Here is a 7261-nt window from a genome sequence, read left to right on the forward strand (position 1 = left end):
TAGCCTGCGCAATTTGCTCTTTCAGTATTGCAACCTCTGAATCGTGCTGATTTCGTGTTTCCGGGGTAACTGTCGCCGTTAACAAGGTCTCCCAAGCATCCATTAAACCGGCGAGAACCTGCGCCGACCGGCACGCCAAAGTACCTGCCCCGGCCGCTGATCCGGTATCTATTGCCGCGGTAGATGAAGACTGCAAAACGGGCTGTGTGCCGGCCATGTAAATAGCAACCCGGCTCGGTTCTTTAAGGAGATCCGGAATACTGTTGCCATCGGAATACCCCTCGGGCATGCCGTCCTGAATCTGGTACAAGGACTCAGTTTCACCAGTGGATGATTCGCCGTCAGAGTATACCGCCATCTCATCCTTAGACACCGGTTCAGATCCGATCCCATGGACACATCCTATGAACGAATGCTTCATGGCGGGTGTAACCCGGGCTGGACTCGCATGTTGAGCCGTCTCGACGAGGTCGGTGCAGGTGTCCAGCTCAGGGCCCGGTTCACCGATCTTGCCAATGAAGACATGAATTCCGCCGAAGGGAACCCGGTACCCGTACTCGATTGAGCCGGCTTCGGGGCCCCATCCTTTGTCGTCGATGTAGAGCTTGTCGCGACGAATTTTGGTCATCCGGCCAATCACGTACCCCTTAAGTCCTTCAGAGCAGCCCTTCAAGAACTCGACACCATCATGCGATAGCCCCACGGTGGGCGCCAACTGTCGTGGAATTATCACGTCAGATGTCCTTGTGAAAGGACTTAGTCATGGAGCCATCGCAACGGGTTAGCTTGAAGGGGTTAAACTGGACAAGGGACATGGGAGTTTTATACTAGTTCGGCCCCTTCGATGAAGGTAAAAGCCTACGTCTAGTTGTGATAGGATTGATTGGGTTTCGATGATCAGGGAGCGCAATCCGCTTGCCTGTGTCCCGAGTTGTTGTTTCTTGTCCCTGAACCGCCTCCGGGTCGTCCCCTTATATACACAGGTTGATGCCCGGCCCGTTTACAGAGTCCTGAGGCCGACTCATACAAGTGTTCGGCTCGGTCTCTCCTTTCCTTATCTTACAATACAGGCTATATGACTATGGCGGTTTACCACTATGGGCCCTAATCCGCCTTTGGGCTCTGGGCCTCTAAGCTTCATAGTAAAGCGCCGCCTTCCGGGTCTTCATGGGCTTCAATATGGTTGAGCGTGAACCGGCCCCCTCCTGGGCAGTTTATACTCGGTAGTTATATCCCCAACAGTATATGTAGAGGTGATCTTTACATTGTTGATTTCTCTAAAAAGGCTCAACCTAAAACTTGCTTCATTGCTAAATCCTCAAAAGGTTGGTTATGGCATAGACGACTAGGTCACATTGGCATGAGAAACCTTGACAAGCTTATTAAAGGGAATCATATCCTTGGTGTTAATGATGTCATATTTGATAAGGATAGACTTTGAGTGCTTGTCAAGCAGGTAAATAGGTTGGAGGAAGGCATCCCGTGAAGAACATCATGACCACAAGGAGGCCACTTGGGCTACTTCACATGGATCTTTTTGGTCCCAACGCTTACAAGAGTCTCGGTGTAAATTCTTTTGGTCTAGTTATAGTTGATGATTTTTCAAGATTTACGTGGGTGTTCTTTCTCGATGAAAAATCGCAGGTCCAAAAGATCTTCAAAAACTTCGCTAGGAAGGCTCAAAATCAGTTTGAAGTGAAGATCATGAAGATTTGCAGCGACAACGGAACGGAGTTCAAGAACGCAAATGTGGACACCTTTCTTGATGAAGAAGGGATTTCACACGAGTTCTCGGCTATGTACACACCTCAACAAAATGGAGTTGTTGAGAGGAAGAACCGGACGCTCATCGAAATGGCGAGAACGATGCTTGATGAGTACAAGACGCCGAAGCACTTTTGGGCAGAAGCGGTTGAGACAGCTTGTTATGCAACAAATCGCTTGTATCTTCACAAGCTACTCGGCAAGACGGCATGCGAGCTCCTCACCGGTAACAAACCCCAAGTTGGATACTTTCGAGTATTCGGCTCAAAGTGCTACATTCTTGATAAGCATCGTCGTTCTAAATTTGCTCCTAAGTCTCATGAAGGTTTCCTACTTGGTTATGGATCAAACTCTCACACTTACCGTGTCTACAACAATTTCACCCGAAAGGTTGAAGAGACGGTAGATGTGAAGTTTGATGAATCTAACGGCTCGCAAGTAGAGCAAATGCCAATTGATGTAGGAGACAAAGACCCCTCGGAAGCAATCCAAGACTTGTCTATTGGCAAGGTCCGTCCAACGGAGGTGAAGGAGAGTACCTCGTCCATCCAAGTGGAAGCTTCTACTTCACGACAAGGTGAACCAAGAGCTGATACGGAAGCATCCACAAGTGGGACACACCAAGATGAAGAAAAGGAGGAAGTACATCAAGAACGTCAACAACCTCCTTCTCCACCACGACAAGAAAACGACAACGCCAATAACGAAGAAGGACAAGAAGAAGAAGAAGAATAGGATGAAGAAGATGTTCACCAAGACCCAAGCAAAAGCTTTCACGAGTTCAAGCAAGAATTGCTAAAGACCATCCCGTCGAGCAAATCTACAATGATATTCAAATCGGGAGAATCACTCACTCTAAAACTCGTTTAGCTAACTTTTGTGAAAACTATTCATTCATCTCTAGCATTAAACCTATGAAGGTCGAAGAAGCATTGGAAGATCCGGATTGGATAAATGCTATCCATGAAGAGCTACACAACTTTGAGAGAAATCAAGTTTGGACATTGGTTGAGAAGCCCGACAACAACCACAACATCATCGATACCAAATGGGTGTTTCGCAACAAGCAAGATGAAGATGGACAAGTAGTTCGCAACAAAGCATGTCTCGTCTCCCAAGGCTACACACAAGTCGAAGGTATGGACTATGGTGAGACTTATGCTCTTGTTGCTAGACTTGAGTCCATTCGCATCTTACTTGCCTATGCTAATCACCATGATATCACCTTGTACCAAATGGACAATAAAAGTGCTTTTCTAAATGGTGAAATAGAGGAGGAAGTTTATGTTAAACAACCTCCCGGCTTTATCAATCCTAAGAAACCCAATCATGTCTATAAACTTCGCAAAGCTCTTTATGGTCTTAAGCAAGCTCCTAGAGCTTGGTATAAATGCTTAACCAAGTTCCTTATTCAAAAAGGCTTTGAAATTGGAAAATTTGATTCTACACTTTTTACTAAAAGGGTTAATGGAGAATTATTTGGATGAAAAATTTATGTTGATGATATTATATTTGGATCAACTAACCCTCATTTTAGTGAGAAGTTTGGAAAGCTAATGTGGGAGAAGTTTGAGATGTCAATGATGAGTCAACTCAAATTCTTTCTTGGGTTGCAAATCAAGCAAACTAAGGAAGGTACTTTTGTCTCTCAAACGAAGCACACTAAGGACTTATTCAATAAGTTCAATATGCAAGAATGCAAAGGTATGTCTACACCCATGCCTACTAGTGGACATCTTGATTTGACCAAAGATGGTGAACCGGTTGATCAAAAGGTTTATCGATCTATGATTGGTTCATTGTTATATCTATGTGCTTCATGTCCCAATATTATGCTAAGTGTGTGCATGTGTGCAAGATATCAAGCTGCTCCTAAAGAATGTCATCTTAAGGCTATGAAAAGGATAGTGAGATACTTAATTCATAGGCCAAATTTTGGCATTTGGTATCCTAAGAGGGCCTCTTTTGATCTTGTTGGCTACTCCGACTCGGACTATGCCGGAGAAAAGGTTGATAGAAAGTCCACTTCGGGTACTTGTCAATTTCTTGGTAGATCTCTTGTGTCTTGGTCCTCCAAGAAACAAAACTCGGTATCCTTATCTACCGCCGAAGCGGAATACATTGCCGCTGGTTCATGTTGTGCTCAGTTACTTTGGATGACCCAAACTCTTAAAGACTATGGGATATATGTGAAACTTGTTCCATTACTTTGTGACAATGAAAGTGCTATCAAAATTGGTCATAATCCCGTGCAACATTCTCGAACTAAGCATATTGAAGTTCGTCATCATTTCATTCGAGATCATGTTGCTAAGGGTGACATTGATCTTAAGCATGTTCGCACAGAAAAGCAATTAGCGGATATTTTTACTAAACCTCTTGATGAGAAAGTGTTTTGCAGGTTGAGAGGAGAACTGAACATTATTAATGCGTCAAACTTGGAGTAGAAACTCCATTGGATACATGCAAGACATGAGCTTATGACTAATCCTTGATGTTTCTCTTATGATGAAAATCTTATGTCTTGGATATATTTGCATCTTGCATGTTATCTAGCCCATGTAGGTACTTGGTTGAATCAAATTCCATGAGATTGTAACCTACTCACATCTTGAGCAATCTCTACATCACCAAGTCTCTACACTATGGTGGTTGAAGACAAGGAAGCACGGAATCATTCAAACATATCCTTTGACAAATTCTATGTTGAATTTCATGATTGTCATTTCAGATACACAAGTGCTCTTCCTTGCAAGAACTAACCCATGTAGGTAGATGAACTCAAATTCCAAGTGGTGCTCCCAACTCTTTATGAGCTACATCAACCTTGAGCAACCCACACAAGTTCAACTACATGATCAACACCACCACCCAAGGCATGTTATTCCATCTTAGAGAAGCTTTACTCCAAGTCATGAGTTAAAGCAACTCGACAAGATGTGAATACATCAAGATGCTTAAATGAAAAATGTTAACCCCATTTTGAGCTTAAACGATGAGTATGACCTATGATCAAGTGATCTCACTTGACTCCTAAGTCAATATACTCTAACATAGGTGACTTTGTCGCCGACCATTTCTAGATGAAGTTCTCTCGTGTTCTTTTCTGTGTTTTTGCATTTGTCTCATGCATGTTTGTTTCCCCTTTCAAAGAAAAAAAACTTCATCTAGATTTCTTTCTTTTCTGTTTTGCTCTGCATTTCCAGCATCCAATTCGTTGCATATCATTCAGTATATTCCTTGCAAATCCTTGTGAGATCTTACTAGTCTAGTGAGCTGAGGTGACAAGTGTTTTCTCTGCGATGAACTCGGTCTCACTGGTTTGTTGTTCTCGGTCCAACTGAAACCTTTCGGTGCAACCGAATCAAACCACTCGGTGCCACCGACTTCACAACAGGAAAAACATTTTGCCACTTATTCATCTTTATCTTCTGATCCAGCTCCACTCAATGAATCTTGTCCTCTACAAGCATCACATTTTTATCAGTGCTTTGTGCTGTGACTCAAGGGTCAAACCCATTCACGACAAATTCCAAAAGGCCCCTCTTGGAAATTGATGTCAAAGGGGGAGAGAGAGATCACATCAAAGCTTATCACTTCCAAAGGGAGAGAGAGAGTATCACTTCCACAGGGGGAGAGAGAGATCTCTAGGGGGAGAGAATACTTAAGAAGAGAGTATTTCTCAAGGATCCCAGATGCTTGGTGTTCAAGAGGAGAGATGCCACATGTCTTCTTGAGGGGAAAGACATGTTCATATGTGCTTATTTGCATTAGCTCTATTCATTTGTATCTTTTAGCTCTGATTTTCTGTTCCCTATCTTCTCCCAGTATCCCATGCTAGATTCAGGGGGAGTAAGACATCTAAGGGAAAGAAATCATTTAAATTCTGTGCATATCTTTACCTTTGGGGACATGTCTATGATAAATGTGGTACTTAGTACTCACTCTCTACATGTCATCCCAGTCTTGGTATTCTTGTGGTTTCTTTTGTTTGCTCTGGCTAGTAGGTGTATCTGTGTTATCTAACCTTGTTTACGCAGGTTCATTCCATCCTAAGTCAACTCAAGACCACAAGGTAAGTATATGCATGACAATCATGTGTATGAGGAATCCTTGCTGATGTACATACTGTTTGCAAGAAGGACTCATGAGCATGAAGGTATTTATTTTAATATTCTTTGCTCTGATGCATATGGCCAAGATACATGTAACACATTGCTTACTCTGTCATGTTCATGCATTCACATGTTTCTATATTCCATATTCACATGATTGCATACATGTAGGGGGAGCCTATGCTGGTTACATGTCTTTCCAAAGCTTTAGTTGCTATTCTTTATATCTTTATCTAAAGCTTTGATGTATGTTGTCATCAATTACCAAAAATTGGGAGATTGAAAGCACAAGTGCTCCCTAGGCGGTTTTGGTAATTAATGTCAACATATCTCTTGTTGGACTAACACATTTATCTAGTATGTTTCAGATAAGTTCAACAATGGAGTGGCATGGACTAAAGGATGTGGAACCCCTTCAAGATGCTAAGGACAAAGGATTGGCTCAAGCTTCAAGCTCAAGACTCTTCATTTTATATTTTAGTGATCCAAGATCACATTGAGTCTATAGGAAAAGCTAATGCTATCAAGGAGGGATGAGGTGTTGCTTAATGGCTTGCTTGCTCTCAGTGCTTAGTGATACTCTCCAAAGCCCTCAACTACTTTCCCACATTCACACATATGACCTAAACCAAAAGTCTAACTCGGCCCCACCGATTCTTTCTATCTGGCGCCACCAAGTTCAGATGTCATAGCCACTGCCACAAACCCTAGGCAAATCGGTCTCACCGATAGGGATCTCGGTCTCACCGAGATGGGATTGTAATCTCTCTGTGTATGTCCATTATCAAAATCGGTCTTACCAAGTTTGAGTAATCAGTACTACCGAGATTACAATGCAAACTCTCTGGTTAACTTATTACCAAAACCGGTCCCACTGAGTTTGAGTAATCGGTCCCATCGAGTTTTCCTGACCAACTCTCTGGTTAGCTAATTACCAAAATCGGTCTCACCGAGTTTGTGTAATCGGTCTCACCGAGATTACATTATGCCCTAACCCTAACCATATCGGTTCTACCGAGTTGCATTTTGGTCCCACCAAAATCCTAACGGTCACATTGTTTACTAAATCGGTCCGACCGAGTTTATTGATTTGGTCCCACCGAGATTGGTAAATTGTGTGTAACGGTTATATTTTGTGTGGAGGCTATATGTACCTCGCCACCTCCTCTTCATTCATGGAGAGAGCCATCCGAACAAACCTACACTTCCAACTTACCATTTCTGAGAGAGAACTACCTACTCATGTGTTGAGGCCAAGATATTCCAGTCCTACCATATGAATCTTGATCTCTAGCCTTCCCCAAGTTGCTTTCCACTCAAACCTTCTTTCCACCAGATCCAAATCCTATGAGAGAGAGTTGAGTGTTCGGGAGACTATCATT

Source organism: Triticum dicoccoides, chromosome 5B, assembly GCF_002162155.2.
Source record: "Triticum dicoccoides isolate Atlit2015 ecotype Zavitan chromosome 5B, WEW_v2.0, whole genome shotgun sequence".
Taxonomy (NCBI): domain Eukaryota; kingdom Viridiplantae; phylum Streptophyta; class Magnoliopsida; order Poales; family Poaceae; genus Triticum; species Triticum dicoccoides.